We start from the raw sequence: 17,971 nt of genomic DNA on the forward strand, positions 1-17,971 counted from the left end.
ATAAGGAACCTAGTTATGAGAATATGGAGGGTTTTGATAACCATCATACAAGTGAGATTGTTGCGCAACCCTAGGATGGTGATAAAATTGTTGGAGTGGTTAGGTTTGGATTTGATGGCCTTGAAAAGGCACTTGATGTGATCCATATTGTTGCCCGATAGGGGTTTGCATTTCCCCCAGGTACAGGTTTGATTGAGACTGCGCCAAATTTTGAATAATTTGACCTACTGAAACTTGAGGAGTACCTTGCACAAGCAATTGAGAAGGTGAGGGACTTTGTGCAGGTTGACTAATTAGGATCTAGGGGGAACCAGAAACCATTGGAATAGGATGTAGAGGTTGGCTCACATGTATTTGAGCTTGTTGAGGTGCTGATAGATAGGTAGGAAATTTTGACGAAGACTGTATAATTTGAGGATTCAACAATCGATCCAAAAATGAACCAGGTTGAACAGGTAAAGTAGGTTGTCAAACACTGGAAGCCATTCCAGGATAAGCCAGAGGATTATAACTAGGTGGTTTTCCATATTGAGGTATACCAACAACAGTTTCCCCCTGCCATGGGAGGAGGGGTTGATGGAGGCAACTACGATCCAGATGGAGGGTACCCAACACAAGGAGGGTTGGGTTGTTGAGGGTAGCTTTGCCCACTGACATAAGGGCCAACCTATTGCTCTATTGTAGGTGTAGATGGAGGAAGAGGAGCATACTATGTGGCATTCATAAGAGAAGTACCATACATTATTCCTGAATTGGATGACATGGGAGAGGTCCAAGGACTAGAAGCCACACCAGAAAAGGTACCAGATAATGACTGATAGCCAGGTGGGATGGACAAGCCACCATATAAATGAGTTTTTGGTGATGTTACAAACATAGATGAGGAAGAGACACTTGATGTCTCAACCATAGTGGTGGACATAGGCTGGGAGTTTGAATCAGTTCCAGTCATGGTTAACAATCCCAAATGAAGATTTCCACGAGATATCCATGGGTAGGCCCAAAGAATCAGGTAAAGGAGATTTTGTTGGAGGTTGAAGAGATGGAAGAGGATCGGTTTGATAAAAATAAATTCATTCCCAATGAATGGGAGTAGAAGGAAGAGGCTTTTCTTGAGGGATCTCTTCAATACTTAGAAGTCTGTATCGAAGAGGTTCACCTCCAGGCCCAAGATATATTGGTTATATCTGAGACAAAGGAAGAGAGGAGGAAGGTCCCAAAGAATCAGGTGAAGATGGCTAATGCTCCTCAAGTTCAATAACCTTAGGAAACAAAGTTTCTGACTCAAGGATATCATATTATATGACCTCAAGTAACAAAGTTTCAGGGAATTCTCTTTCAATTATGTTAGTGTCACCAACAGGAATAGATGTAATCTCAGGTTTAGAACTCAAAGGGACAGATGGTTCTAGTTGATCAATATCGGGTGGAGGGCTAGAAGTAGTTGTTGGTGTTCTTGATTTAGTAGGTTGTGTTTTCTTATGCTTTGGACAACGTTAGGAGTAGCCTCTGGAGGAAGAGGAGGCTTATTTTGCATTCTATGTGAACAACTGGGGAGGGGGATTTTGTTCTTTTATGTTGGACAATAAATTTTATTAACACAAAAAGAAATAAAAAAGAGAGAGGGTAATCTAGGCATAAAGGATTACCAAGCAACTGTGTACTGCAATATACATCTTGGTGAACCAAGGACTTAATGTACAACAACCACTCTCCCTGAATGTGGTGTTTGATGTATCATGGTTTACAAGGCAGTAGACTCGGTTACCTATGGATGGATAGCAATCTATTGGGGACTCCCAAAATATACGCGACGGGACGTGGGAGTGCAGTCTGTAGTAGTGTTGTCTAATGCGTAATCGTTCGATGAGACCGTTCCCATATGATTTACGTACATGGAGCGCCACCAATATACCCGAAGGTATGTGGAGTACGATCCTATACACTCGCATATGTGGAATGAGATTTCACCCTCTGGATTGTTGGGCATGGAATCCCCCCAAGGCATATGTTGGGGCTCAAAGCCCAAGTTTTGACTCAATATTGTTGTAAAGTCTCCGTGAATTGCGAGCACGGAGCGCGAAATGTATGATAGAGTCACAGGGTTGTCTGCCCTAGCCTTGTAATGTAATGTCGACCTACCCATGGTTTGTAGACCATGAGATTGTATAAATAGAGCGAGGCTTTAAGTGTAAAAAGGAAAGCTAAGGAAGGAAGTAGAAGCAAAGAGAAAGAGTCTAAGTGTCTAAGTGTGTCTTGGGTCGTAGGGTAGGAGAAGGCTCTGCAACTGAGTGTGTAGAGCCCTGCAGCTGAGTGCGCAGGGTGGAGTCGAGTCTGTAACCGAGGAAGATAATAATAAAGAGAAGTTTTATCTTAATTCTGTGTATCTGTTCTTGGGTTATTACCTGTTTGATATAAATTGCAATTATACTGTTTATTTAATACACACACCTGTATGAATGATTTATATTGCTAAGTATAACTTAACACATACAAGTAGGCTGAGGTAATCAACTAATAGTGGAATACTAGTAAGGATTTGGGTAATAATAGCGTTTGACCCCCAAGTAGCGCTGCGTGAAGGCAACATCTCAGGCTGCGAGGTGCGGGTAAGTGCGCGTAGCGACGGGCGCGCAAGGTCAAACCGCAGACCACTTGAACTCATCACACATCTCCAAGGTGCGGAAACCTGGTTCTAACAGCCTCCCATACTACTTCGAGTGAGACCTTAGTCTGCGCTCTGCGGACTATTACCGAAAGGGCCAGTAGTACCAGGATTTGTTTGGTTAAATCACCTCTGAACTTAGGTCAAGCCCCAACAAGCCAACAAATGGTTCTGTTGTGGGGACCGGGATCTGCATAAGAGATGTCTGATGTCATGTCATTGGAATCCGACAAAGAAAGAAATTGAAGAGTGGCTGGACAAAAAGATTCACGAGTTCGCAGTGCAGGAAAATAGGGATCCGCGAGTATTAAGGAACAGTGGTTAGAGTGCTACTTATATATGGAAATTCATGAAATTTTCTTTGCATCCTTCCCCTCTGAGTTGTATGAGTGGATCGCAAAGCTAGAAAATAGTCAAGGAAGGTATAGGTTCGACAAACCTATTGTGTGGACTCCAGAGTTGGTGCGCAAACTAGAAGCATCAGAAGATAAGATCACGTGTGTTGTGGACCATTGGCTCGATCGAATTATAGGAGGGTTTATCACCAAGTTCGCAGTAGATACTTCAGTCGACTACAACGAGGCGGAATGACATAAGTACATTAAATCTTTGAATACTTGGATTAAGATGCTACTGTGTGAGAAGCAAGTTATGTGAATAAATTGATGTTTGGGGCTATGCGAAGTGGGAGGATCTATAGAAATGAAGGTAGCGTAGAGATAGAAACTAGCCCCTTGATTTCGCCTCTGCGAGAAGGCGAGGAAGAGTTCGTGAAGGTTTCACCAAGAAGTGCAATTAGTTTGATAAGGCAGTGAATTCCGCACATACCACCCCCACCTACACCACCACCAGTTTCACCATCTTCACCCCCATCTCTGCCCACACCACCTCTGCCACCACCACAGTTCAATATGGCGAGCGCAGTAAAGTTGTCAGTGTTCAAAGGAGTAGGGAACGAAGACCTGGACCAATTTTGGTTTGTGGTAAAGGTTGTATGGGAAGTGCAAGGAGTCACAGATGGCAACATAAAGAAGGCAATGCTGGTAAGAACTTTGCAGGATTGCACACTAACGTGGTACATTAAGCATTCTAATGACAATCCAAACGCGGGGATCGCGGATATCCAAGTTGCACTGAACAGGGAATTTAGTAGGCCAAAATCGGAGACGCAGTCGATTATTGGGTTTAAGGAAATCATGATGCTTCCAAGCGAGACCCCTTGGGAGCTGGATCAGAGACTGAAGGGTATGATTCGCGAAGCCAACATGACCTCGACAGATGGGCAACACTGTGCATGGTTTTTAGCATCACAAACGCCGCATCTAAGGACCGTGCTGTCACAACAAAAGTTATCCACCTAGGCCGAAGCTTTGGAGATTGCAATGAGACTGCACGAGACCCCAATACAAGATCCTAGTCTGGGAGTCCAACAGATCCACGCGCAGTTGAAAAACCCATGTCTGGATATGAAGAGTTTGAAACATGATAGGACAACTCGCCCAGAAACGTGCAAGGATGTATGGTGCATAAAGTGCAAAGGCCAGGGACATGACAAGGACCATTGTCCAGTTTTTGTGAACTATATGGCGGCAGGAGGACCAATGCCATTGAGACTAGAGGCACAAACAAGACCAAGTGCAGTGCCTGCATCATGGTGCACGATTTGTTAGATAGGAGGGAAGCATGCTACAAATAACTACCACCTATTACAAAAGTATACGTAGACATCCCAACAGTTGTTCCGTAACTTCTACAGATCAGTAGGCCATGATGAGTGCACCTGTAGAAGTTATGAATTGATGATGGACCAGACCCCTACATATAGAGTTCAGACTGAAACGTGAGTCCTCGATCAAAATGCAGGGATGGCGCACACTGGATTTCAGGGGTGCGGACGAGGTCAAGGTGGAATTGGACCGGGAAGGGGTCGTGGACAGCTGATTTGTTATAATTGTGGAGGGCCAGGGCATTATGCCCACGATTGTTCAAATTTGATGAGAGCATCATGTTTATATTATACCCAGTTTGATCATGAGACAGAGGACTGCTCCACGCTGATAGCTAGGTTGCGCGATAAAGGGACACTCCAACCTCCACCAACTCAGAACCTGCAAATGATGAGGTCTGAGCCGCGCGAAGAGGACTCGAATGTAAACATCATGCTCCAAAGCGATATCACGACAGGAGATGACAAGGGAAAGCAACCTGAAGAAAGTGCATGGGTTCATAAGGCTCCAACAAAGGAACCAGAGTTCGATTTGGAGCACACGAAGGAGACACTCATGGAAGCTAAGAAGAGCTTCACGAAGGCCTTCACTTCAGGTAGTAAAGACAGACCAGAATCGGATATGGACCCATCAATGCTCACTACCTTTTTGTAGATATGCATGAAGTTGTTGTGTGACAACAAGGTTGTGAAAGGACTGCAAGAACTCATCACTATGTGTGCTGGGTCAGGAGAATCGTGTGTGGTCTGGAAACTCGGGAAGCACACAACGCGAATAGGAAGGGAGATGAGATTGACTGTGCAAATCGAGGAATATGAAATGGATAAAGTGATTCTGGATTTAGGATCGGACGTGAACGTCTTGCCAAAGCAGACATGGGAGTGTATGGGCAGGCCCGCGTTGCAATGGTCTCCTATTCAATTGCAAATGGCGAACCAACAAAAGGTCCTACCGATGGGAAGATTGTAGGGAATAACGATAGATATCGAAGGTACAAGCGCGCTTGCAAATTTCGAAGTGATAGAGATTGTCGATGACAGCAATCCCTATCCCGTGCTACTAGGAATAGATTGGGCCATTGACATGAATGGAGTGATAAATCTAAAGAAGCGCAAGATGGTTTTTGAGAAAAAGTCACTACGTGTAGTGGTACCTTTAGACCCTGCGGAAGGATCGCGTTACACAGAGCCAGTGCGCAACGATGAGAGTGACGACGATCTAGACTATATCTACAAGATAACCGCGCGGCAATAGGATTGGTGAATCCTACAGTGGATGACAAGATTTCTTGGGAGTGCGAAAGCTCATGCACCTTAGATTCGGATGAGGAAATAAAAAGATGGTAGAACTGGTTATACGATGTAACCACGATCAATTGCAACATGATGGTAAGATCACTGCGCTGCGTGACAACATAGGTAAGAGATCTACCTATGTATGACGAGTTGACAACAGTGGATGATTTCATGAACAAATTTGAAAGAGAGGTGTTGAAATAACAGTGTTTTAACGCTATGAAATGGGCATTGTGCGCTACGCCCGCCAGATGGTGGGGTACGCATCAAAGAAGTTTTGAGGACTAGCGCGAACACAGAAGGATGATGCTCATATGATTTGGAAAGCCTCAGATGAGGATGAAAGCAATGTATGATGGATGAAACAGCTTGCGCGCCCACCTCTCCAGATGCATACAAGCGTATGGTATGCAATCGGCACGAACGCACACCGTCCTCACGATAAGAAACAGGACCAACAAATAGGAGCGCGCAAGAAGATGGCATGAACAACGAAGTAGGGTAAGACCAAGCGCACCGAAGATTATCCACGTGGACACCTTTGACAAAGTATGCAAAGTACTGGACACAGTTCACCATGTGTGATGCACTGACTGGGATCTATGCGTACTAGTGGTTCTATGGGATTATAGGACCATGTGAAAAACCCTGGCTGCGCGGACACTTCTAAAGCTAGAGTATGAAGCAGATGCTGTAATCCCTATGGAACATGAAAAACCTAGTCCGTGCATGAAAATACCCATAGATACAATGGTTCGCGAAGCGTGGAAAGAAGAAATCACATAGCCGCAAGAGACAATACACATGAGACTTAAGGAAGAAATCCAACAGGGAAATCTTAGACTCTGCGAACTTGAAAAAGAAAGGGTACGGTTAAGAGATAAAATCACTTTGATGGACACAAAGGTCAAGAAGCTAGAAGACAAGATAAAGAAAGAGTTTCTCGTCGAGAAAACTAGGATGATAAGGCAAGGTGCGAACGATCATATTGACAAGTTTGAGAACTATCACTGTAAATTGCTTAGTCTGATGCCTTGGCTTGGACCGCATATTGTCAAGCGTAGTGACCAGGGTAGCGCGTTGCAAATGAGGATGTGCACAACCATAGAAGGTGGGGATTCTCCAAGAACCATGATAGAGGATAGGATGGCGTTCCACATGGGTGGTGCGACCACTTGACTAGCCAAGGGAAGGACAATCTTAGCGCTCTAGGCAGTTGGGAGGGAGCACAGGACTATAAACTATCCTACCTGGGAGTTGCTCGAAGTTGGAGATGGGCACAAAAGTAGAGAGTCACAAGGTCCGTGACCGCATGCTTGCCACGTGGATTGGCCAGAAAGTAACTGTTGAATTCACTATTCATGATGGGATGATCGACTTGAGGCCAAATGGAGCGGGCAACGGATATTTAAGACGCGATTTATGGGCAAGATTTGGGAAAATCTGCCGCCAAGAAAGCATTAATGGCCCGGAATTGGGGGGAATGGTCGAATTTGAATTCAAAAGGCGCTATAAAATGCAAGGGGCTGCCCAACAAACAACACTTGATCATTTGAGAATTGAGCGATTGAGCAGAGCCCCGAGCATTGTGAGCCAAGCGTTGATTGAGCCCCTGAATTCACGAGTGCTAGATTACAACCCAGAAACGATGACAACAACTAAGGATGGTCTGGGAATTAAAGAGGTAACCGCCGGTGAGGCCGCGCAGACCCCAATTAGGGCTGCATTCCCAAAAAACCTGACTCACTGACAACGCCTTGTGATGTGGCAGGGTCCCGACCCGACGGGGCTATCACCCTCTCAGGCACTCCCTTCTAGGGGACTTGGCCCAGGTACGTTGCTAAGGATGCTTCTACATACTACAATTTAGGCGATGCTGCCGCCCGATGGTGGAGGATATTCCCACACCCCAGAATTAGAGGTCTCGAAACTGCGGATGTAGCAAATTCAACAAGCAGCAGCTCAGTGCGCTGCGGACCTAGTACAGTTCGAGAACAGTTGGAGGGAGTCCGCACCAAGATTGTCGCGCTGACAGAGTGACTTGAGGGCGAGTCACGATGTTTATGTTAGGGGCCTGTTGGGCATGGAATCCCCCCAAGGCATGTTTTGGGGCTCAAAGCCCATTTTTTGACTCAATATTTTGTAAAGTCTCTGTGAATTGTGGGCGCGGAGTGCGAAATGTATGATAGAGTCACAAGGTTGTCCGCCCTAGTCTTGTAATGTAATTTTGGCCTACCTATGGTCCGCGGACCATGGGATTGTATAAATAGAGCAAGGCTCTAAGTGTAAAAAGGAAAACTAAGGAAGGAAGTAGAAGAGAAGAGAAAGAGTCTAAGTGTCTAAGTGTGTCTTGGGTCGTAGAGTAGGAGAAGGCTTTGCAGCTGAGTGTGCAAACCCCTGAAACTGAGTGCACAGGGTGGAGTCGAGTCTTTAACTGGGGAAGATAATAATAAAGAGAAGTTTATCTTAATTCCATGTATTTGTTCTTGGGTTATTACCTGTTTGATATAAATTGCAATTATACTATTTATTTAATGCGCACACCTGTATGAATGATTTATATTGCTAAGTATAACTTAACGCATACAAGTAGGCTGAGGTAATCAACTAACAATGGAATACTAGTAAGGATTTGTGTAATAACAACGTTCGACCCCCGAGTAGGGCTGCACGAAGGCAGCATCTCAGGCTGCGAGGTACGGGTAAGTGCGTGTAGCGACGGGCGCACAGGGTCGAACTGAAAACCACTTGAACTCATTAGACATCTCCAGGGTGCAGAAACCTGGTTCTAGCACCCTCACATACTACTTCGGGTGAGACCTCAATCCGTGATCTGCAGACTGTTACCGAAAGGGCCAGTAGTATCGAGATTTTTTTGGCTAAATCACTTCTAAACCTGGGTCAGGCCCCAACAAGCCAACATGGATGCAACGCTGGCAAGCAATGACAACTCCTACGTTTAACAATGTCAGAACAGGTCTCTAGCCTAGACCTCGAAATGTTTATGTTAATGTTACAAATTATCCTTAGTTTATTCAATAATTTTTATTTTTTATATTTGATTATGTTTCATTTTTAGGGCTCACCATGAATGTCACTTGAATATCCTAAAATGAAAATCTAACATGAGAAAATAGAAATCCTTTCTCTTTCAATGAAAATATAGCTGAGGAAGGGAAGAAGAAATCAAGATGCAACACACAATATGCAGTAAACAAGTTACAAGATACAATTTCCTTTCTGATGCAACTGTTCCTATGCTAATGCACATGAAAAACCCTAAATGCCGATGCAAAATTTTTCTTTTCACCACACTTAATTTTCAAAATGAAGAAAACTAAGATGTAAATGTTCAACTATTGGCTTAATTACACTTTTTAGAATGAGGACTAGAACAACAATTCATCTAAGCGATCAACAATAAAACGAAATTAGTTTGCCAGCGACCAAATGATAACAACAAAGAAAAATCAAAACCAATTCTTAACAAAAGAAAACAACACAAATGCTAATTGGATGGAGGCTTTATATAGATCGCAAGATGCTCAAGACTCAGGGAAGTTCAACAGGAAGTAGGTTGACGAAATAGAGGCTCAAGAACCAAGGTAAAATTCATGCAAAAACAAGGGCCAATGTTGGTGCAAAGTGGGCCAGGGTGAGGTGCAACACTTTTCCAAAGGCACAGGGGCTGCGTTAGGCCTAGGAAAGAGAATTCCTACACATAAATTGCAAAAAAGGTTCAATGAAATCACTTCCTAGGTTTGTTCTTAGTTTGATGATACAACAAAGGTCTATCAAGGAGGTAATAAAAAAAAATGGACTAGGATACCACCAAGGGAATACTTTGTTCCCTAGTATGGTTGCCAATTTGTTATACGGGATTTATGATTGCAGACAAAAGTATCTCCCCTAGCTCAGTGGCTAACCTAGAACAACCGAGATACTAGAAACACAAGGCTTTTCCTTAAATTAAATATATGACAGAGTGAGGCCTACATGGAATCCTTCACACACTTTGCTCCTTATTTAGCTTGGAAGCTCCAATTCCACCTCTGAATGCCAAAATTAGAACCTGAACAGTTAGATAGCACTAGCCAAGAAACTACGAGATCTATGTAGTATCATCTAAGTAATTCATTCAATACATCAACATTGTATTGAAATAAGCGAAATAACAATATCACATATAGGAAACCAATGAATTATTTGCATTAATATAAATGGAAGGAGATTACAACCATAAGTAGTAGTAGATCTTGTAGAAGAGATCCTCCAGGTTGTTGACTTGTCATTTCCTTGTCACAATATGCACCTCCAATCACCCCAAATGCATGAGATAATAACCACTCAATACAGTAGCATAAGGGCATAATTAGTCTCCAAACGACAACTCCCAACCACATAGAAGGTTGGGAATATATAGAGAAGTAGGGTAAGTTGGGAGTTATTATCCAATTACCAATCTAGGGTTTGAGATCCACCTTTGATGGAGAGATAGGATCAAAGGATAAGTGGTGAAAACTTCAAAGTAGGTAAGGATAGGATCAGATGTTTTATCCAAGGTAAGTAGTTAAAACAACATTTGGAAACTCCTAGAAGGGGAAGCTTCCAGAATCCTGATCATTCTCTGAGATTTCTAGAACCAATGTAGGTGCAAAGGGGAGAAACCTGCTGGTGACCAACGCAGGCCATAGTGGAGAAACCTATAGGTGAACGCACCCCAATAGTCTTACAGGGAGAATTGGTCCTCAAATTGGCTCAAATGATGCAGTCTAGGGCTGAAATTATTGGGGATGAAGGGAACATGCCTATGGATTTATAAAAGACGTTGACAAGGGGGAATATGATGTTGATTGATCCCATTAGGAGGCTCACTTATCAGATGTGAAAAAATGGCCTATAACAAATGGAGTATGGCATTTGTGTTAAAATTTTGGCTTGCTGTTATGATTAATGGATTCCCCACTGAATCTTTTTCGAACTGACAGAGGACTGAGGCAAGGTTGCTCCTTATCACCACTCCTCTTCATACTTGTTATGGATGGCATCAACAGGAAGATAAAATTGGCAAAGGCTTTGAGAATTTTTAGGGGACTACATATGGCTCCAAAGGTTAGTATAACACATCTTTTCTCTTTCGATGATATACTTACTTTTGGAATAATTTCAAGAGCATAGTGGGAGGCACTACATTATATATTCCATCACTTTGGAGAGGCTTCGGGACTCATCACAAATGGATAGAAGTCTTTTCTCATTTACTCATCTAGAGACATGGTTGAGATTCAACATATTGCTAAAAGTTTTTGGGTGGACACTAAGCAACTACAAGACGATTTTACCTACTTAGGATTCAGATTGAAGTCGACATGCTATGGTTTGGAGGATTGGACATGGTTACTCTCCAAATTCGATAAGAAATTCAATGGGTGGACACATCTTTGGCTCTCATTGGGTGGGATATTAATCTTAATACAATCTGTACTACAACAATTGACTACATATTGGAGGATTGGACATGGTTACTCTCCAAATTCGATAAGAAATTCAATGGGTGGACACATCTTTGGCTCTCATTGGGTGGGATATTAATCTTAATACAATCTGTACTACAACAATTGACTACATATTGGATGCACCTTTTCACTATGCCTGCCCATATCTTATCTAAAATTCGTTCCATACTAGAACATTTCTTGTGGTCTAGTGCTGATAAGGAATGCAAGTATCATTTAACAACATGTTGCACTATTTCAAAGCCTAAAGAACTTGGCGGTTGGGGGATTTTGAACACACAATTTTTTGGTAGATATCTTCTAATAAAATCTCTCTAGCGAGCGCTTTTTGGTGAAGGCATTTGGGGGCAGATAATTTCAGCTAAATACCATTTGCAAAGGATGATCATGTACTGGATCAAGATGGATGAGATAGAGATTAGGAGGGGATCATATATATGGTCGGGCTTCCAAAAGGTTAAGACACGGTTCTTGTAGTGGTTGAAGTGGTCTTTTGGAAAAGGACATTTGTTGATTATAGGGTGGGACAAGATTTTTGGTATACTAGACTCCAAAACTCTTTCGGAAGACACAATCGTGGCTCTTCGCTAGAGAGGTATCTTTCTGTTGGATCAGGTAATATACAGATGGAATGGTGTCCATCCAACATGGAAAGAGGTGACACATATTAGATTGACAGGGCATATGGATAGGGATTGGGAAATCTATGCCACTACACTGAAAATAGTTGGCCTGTGTCAGAACAAGAGAGGTGTTTCCCTTTCATGGGATGGGCCACTCAGGAAAGGTGTTTTGGTGATTGTTGAGAATTATTATCACTTCATGCACACTACACAGGAGCCTACATTGGTTTCATGTTTTATGGCTATATGAAGTTTGCATTCCCCTTTAAAAATAACGCTTTTCATTTGATTTGTGTGGAAAAATAAGATATTAACGTGGGACAATCTTTGCAGACATGGTTTTCATGGTCACGATCGGTGTCCATTATACGGTGGTGATATGGAAATTGTTCTACATATTTTTCTCTTTTGCAGCATCACTCTACAGATATGGGCAATTAACCTTTCTTTTTTCAAATTTTCTTTCAGACAATTCACTTCAATGGAGCAATGTCTGTGGTGGGGACTGGACAAAAATGGTATACTTAGGTACATAACATTGTTTGTTATTTAGGAAATATATAAGGAACGAAATCACCTCATTTTTCGGGGGTTTCAATTTAATTCTTACTGGACTTGCTAATTTTTTTTTGCCTAGATAGAATGTATGGAACCACAGGTGAAGACCTCCAAGGACCTGCCAGGGAGATTTTTGTGCCCACATATCAACTTGTCGATGTGATTTTTTGATGGTGCAACCTAGATGGGGAGATGTGGTTTTGGAGAATGGCTACGTATCAGTGATAAATATCACTACAAACTACATTGGTTTGGGGGGATGGACACAAATTCCAGGGCAGAGATGGTGGCTCTATGGGGTCTTCTCTAGGTTTGAAAGGAAAAACACGTCCAAAACATTCATGTCTACGAAGATTCTATGACTATTATTCAAGGCATTATGGGCAACACCACATTGAATCCTCCTAACCTCAGAGGTTGGCGAGATTAGACAGATTCTCTCATACAATCCTTTTTAAGTTTTGACATACAACACATCTTTAGAGAATTGAACGAGACAATAGACTCCTTGTCCAAAAGGGGGCTGAATGACGTGGAAGGATATATTTTTTTTACTTTTGTTTTAGGTGGTGTTACTAGGGAGGATGGGTGCATCGCTCTTCCATACACTTGGCAGTAGTTGGATTACTTGTCATTTACTTTCAGTCATATACAATTTTTATATGGTTTATATAGTTTTGTGAACTTTTCAGACATTATCCTTTGTTTTTCTTTTTGGTAGATGATGTTTCTATAAAAATGCAGGTTGGAAATGAATTTTTAGTATTCAGAGACATGATGGTCCTTATTGATTGATCTGGAACAAACTCAGTATCAATGGTAGACAAAAATGTAACTGGATTTTAGTCCCTTAATAAAATTAAGTTTGGTTTTTTCATTTGAAGGAAAAAAAATAAAAAAATTAAATAAATAAATAAAATAAAATTGATCAATTTCAACCCCAAGGAACAGAAGGACATTGACCCTCTTTATTGTTGAACTCAACCTCTATGAGGAACTTGATTCTCTTACTTCTGAAAATACTCCTTTGTGTTGAAGTTTTCTTCCAACACAACCCGATTAGATCTTCAAATAACCTTTAGAAAAATAATCTAACTAGGGTGGCAATGACATCCATCAAAATTGGAGAGATGCTAGCTAGGTTGGAAAGATATCCACTGAAACTAGTGTGAGGATCTCACTTTTAACCCTCAGACTGAAACTTGCTTGAGCTTCTTTTCAATGACAATGACAAATGATGAGAGAATAATTTGCAAATGAGCTCCACCCTCCTTTTATCGTTTTTCATTGAGCTTTATCCAAGCTTATAGAACTCCTCTTTAACAATATTTTATGGATGAAATCACTTTTTCTCCTAAGTGACTTTTTGTCCCTTTTTATTAATCATAATTTACCCCTTTTTATTTAGTAATTATCAAAATTCGGTAAATTTCTTTAGGTCTCCTAGATAATTTTCCTTCTCGCTAGCCTAAAGGAGACAATTAGGTAAGAAAAAAATAATGGTTCCAAGATCAAGAAATAGGGGACATTACAATGAGTTTCCTTTACCCTCACCTCTTCTAGATACTTCTCATCTTCAAAAAGATCTATATAGGGTACAAGATTTTATTTAGCACTTATAGTCTCTTCAAGAAAAAGTCATTCTTATTCTTTAGAAGACTCAAGAAAAGTAAAAACCATTGACAAACCAACATTTTGTTCCTCATGATTTCAAAGTTAGTGACAAATTATGGTTTCATTTGGACAAATGTTCAATTCAAGACAAAGCATATAGTAAGGTTAAACCTATCCGACATGGCCCCTACTCAATCATCTTGCAAGTGTATGAGAATGCTTTCTGACTTGATCTTCCAGGTCATTTAGGGATCCATGATGTCATTAATGTTGATCTCTTGAAACCGTATTATGAGTCACCATTAGAGACAAATATACAAACCAACCATCTTGGAGATAGTATTCCATATTTGTAATTGTTGCTTAATGCAAATTAGTTTTTTGAAAAGAATATTTTCGAAACTCGTTGGCGTCCACTACTTCTCATCTTGTTTTGAAAAAGGGCCAATATCCTCTCTAGACTTGCTAGACTTTGCAACAACTATTGCAATACAATTTCCCCTCACTCCTAAAAGCATTGGAATCCAATGCTTTTATGTTGGGAGGAAATGATAAGGAATACATGTCTAGAGGGAATAAATGCTTCACATATAGTTTACATTTAATATTTTGGATATAGATTCATGATATTCTCATTATATTTGTAAAAAGCTAATATAAGTTTGAGTGTGACAAATATTTTAGTTTCGTAGTAGCACGATATAGGTGAGATCTTCATGGATTGGTTGAGATATTCATTGACATGGTTGAGACCTTTCCTCAACCAATTCCTTGCTTTAGTTCATAGACCATATTTTGTTAGATCTAGAGAGTCTGTCTCTCCTTAGTTTGTTGTGGGAGCTTCCTCTTGTAAAAGCTATATAAGCTTCTTCCTTTTCAATAAAAATTAATTAGAGATTAGTATTTTCACACTTATTTTATGAGTAGAACTTTATTACATCATCAAAATTACTACAACCCACTGGAGGTTTTATCCCCATGTCTTTCTAAAGTCAATGTATCATGAATATAAATAATGACATGTTTACCTATATTGAAGGGTTGTAGAGCATTATTTATAAGGCATACAAATTACAAAATAGCATTGGTTGAGATAAAATATCTTACTAATTGCACATATAACTCATCTTCATCTTTGAGCATAATCCTCCAAACATCTCAGTAGTCAATATGAATATAGTAGTACCTATACTTCAATTTAACACTATTGAATAATTTATCTTCCTTTAAAGCTTCAAGAAGGTCATCATCTCGGGAATTGAGTATTGATTATTCATTTTCATCTAGTTCAAGTTTTAATAGTCAATGCATATATTCCAAGAACAATCTTCACCATGAACATGATCATGTTGCCACAAGGTGATGGGCTGGATCAAATTTGTCCCTTTGATAAGGTATATCAAATATATTGTTGAATTTAATCATTATATATTAAGGCTCTATGATAAAAATTTCCATTGGGAAATAATGCCATAGGAACCATATCAATCTTATGTTGGACCTTGCAAAAAATTAACAATCCAAAAGTATCCTTAAAGCCACAAGAATATTCCTCTAGAAATGTGGATAAATTCTTTTATTGCATTAATTGTGCTATAGAAAAAAAATTAATGAAATGAAATTATCTTTTTCACGATGGTGAATTATATGGTCAACATATGAAATTATCGTGTATGGCTAATTGTTTCATGATAATGCTTAGATAAAATTAAAGAAATTTTCAACTAAGGTTTTACCTTGGGGATAGAAATTGTCCCCCTTATGTTAATGATCATACTGTGAGGTTGCAACTCATAGACTCCATGTCACTCCCACAGGTAGGGTTGTCCCACAAATACATCATACCCCTAGTTTTGTGACAATGCATGTTGGTTCATCCTTCCAAGGATATATATTGTATTGAAAAGTGCATTATTATGCAACAAATGTTTCTTCCCTAATCAAAACCATACGATGTTCTATGGTTTTTTCCGAAGGTTGTTTACTAGTTTCAAATTTGAACAATAACCACAAAAAATAGATTATTTGACTTCCATTGTTCATGATGAAACATAGTGGTTATTGCCATTCCTACATTTATGGAACAATTGTTATTTCTCTTCCTCCAATTTAATTATTCTTGATGATAGATTTTTCCTACATGCAGTGTGAGAATGATAATGTTATTTAAGTTTAGAGATGGCGATCTACTTGTCCATCTTGTAATCCTATGTAGGGGGGGCTATGACTTGTGCTAAAAGTGTTAATGCATATGAAATTATATGTTTCTATAATTCAAAGGCATATGGATGTCACACTACTTTCCAATATCTTTATACTTCTATTGACACTAACTCATCTACCCTTATTTTGTTTACGTAGGTGGTTTGTTAGATTGTATAAAGTTCTTTAGAATGTAGCATGCATGCTTCTTCTTAGCCCACTTGTCCCCCTTGGTTGCATTGCACTAATCACCAAAGGGATTAATGTAGTGCTTGGACCTACGAAATATTTTTTTATGAATTAGAACTTTAGCAAACATGGTTTCAGGATAATACATTTCTTTTACTAAAATAATCCCTTCCCCCATATAATTATGTTATTAAAATCCATATGTGTGTGTTGGAAATTCCTTGCCTAGTGAAATTCAATCCTTGTGGTCTAAACACAAGGCATGTCATTGTTTCAAACATACTTTCCTACTTCTACTCAATCCATTAGACGGCTCTATGCATGGTGTCTCCAAATGTGTTGACTCCAATTTATGATTAATGTGCAAGTGAAAATCACTTTAGTACCTTAGGACTATTTTGTTTCTTCCTTTTTGATTATAATCCATGGAGTGGAACTCATATATATACTCACTGATAGACTAGTCATGGTGTTGGTGAAATTGCTTCCATCCCATGTGTTAGTCTTCATGATATCTTTTTACCACTAGTACTTGTTATGCTTTTGTGTAAAACATTAGCACCATGGTCTTCACATGGTTGAATATGAGATTATAATTGAGTGTTGGTGGTAAAATGCATGTTCTGGGTTAAAAACTTTATTTCTCCTCATTGATAATTTTCTTTTGCATCAAAGTACACATGTAAGCTACCAAATTCATTAAGGAATTTATCCCAATACTTCTTTTTAAACAAGGGAATTATGTTGTGACTTATATGAACATTATATTTTGGGTATTAAACACTAAACAAACTTGACCTATCATCGTGGGATGCCATAGCAGGGGAAACTTTAAGAATACATACTTATTTTGAAGTAAAGAATCCTTGACTACTCTTAGTAATTCTTAAAATGGCAGTTGTAAATGTTTAGCAATATTTTTGTAAAAGTTTTCAAGTTTCTAACAATATTGTATAGTTTTTGAAAAAAATGGTGATTTAGTGTGTGTGTGTGTGTGTCCTTTAGAAATATGTGAATTGTTTTGGGAAAGTAATGGAAATTAAGAAATAATTTTTTGAATTTTTTTAAAAATAGCTAACTAATGAAATTTAGCCCCTAAAATTTAATATATGCCATAAATGTGGTTTAGGGTGTTATTTTCCTAAATAAATATGAGAATTAGTTAAATATATCTTTTCATTCATTTTGAAGAGTTTGATCAATCATATTTTGAACAATACTAGTATAAGATGTTGTGAACCTATGTTATTTCCTCTTGGCATCTCTAGATGTTCCAAGTGCATCAAGATGTGATTTGGGGTCATTGGATTGACCATGCACCTTTGGTACTCCAAGTATGTCTAGGCAAGCATTCACTTTATTTTACCTCTTGAACCTAAGAAGCAAACATAATACAGTAATATCAAGTCCTTAGAGTTGTGAATAATAATGGATAATGATGATTCAATGTTGTCTATGTTGAATACCAATGATGGAAATCATTTTCTAATTAAACTAGTGATAGAGGTTTTATGCTCCAATAGGATAATCCATATGTTGCCAAGGTTAGGAGCATGATCGCAATGGGCACTCCCTTTGATTA

The sequence above is a fragment of the Pinus tabuliformis genome, chromosome J, assembly GCF_031772625.1.
Source record: "Pinus tabuliformis cultivar Carrire ecotype Pingquan chromosome J, CPIR1, whole genome shotgun sequence".
Classification (NCBI taxonomy): domain Eukaryota; kingdom Viridiplantae; phylum Streptophyta; class Pinopsida; order Pinales; family Pinaceae; genus Pinus; species Pinus tabuliformis.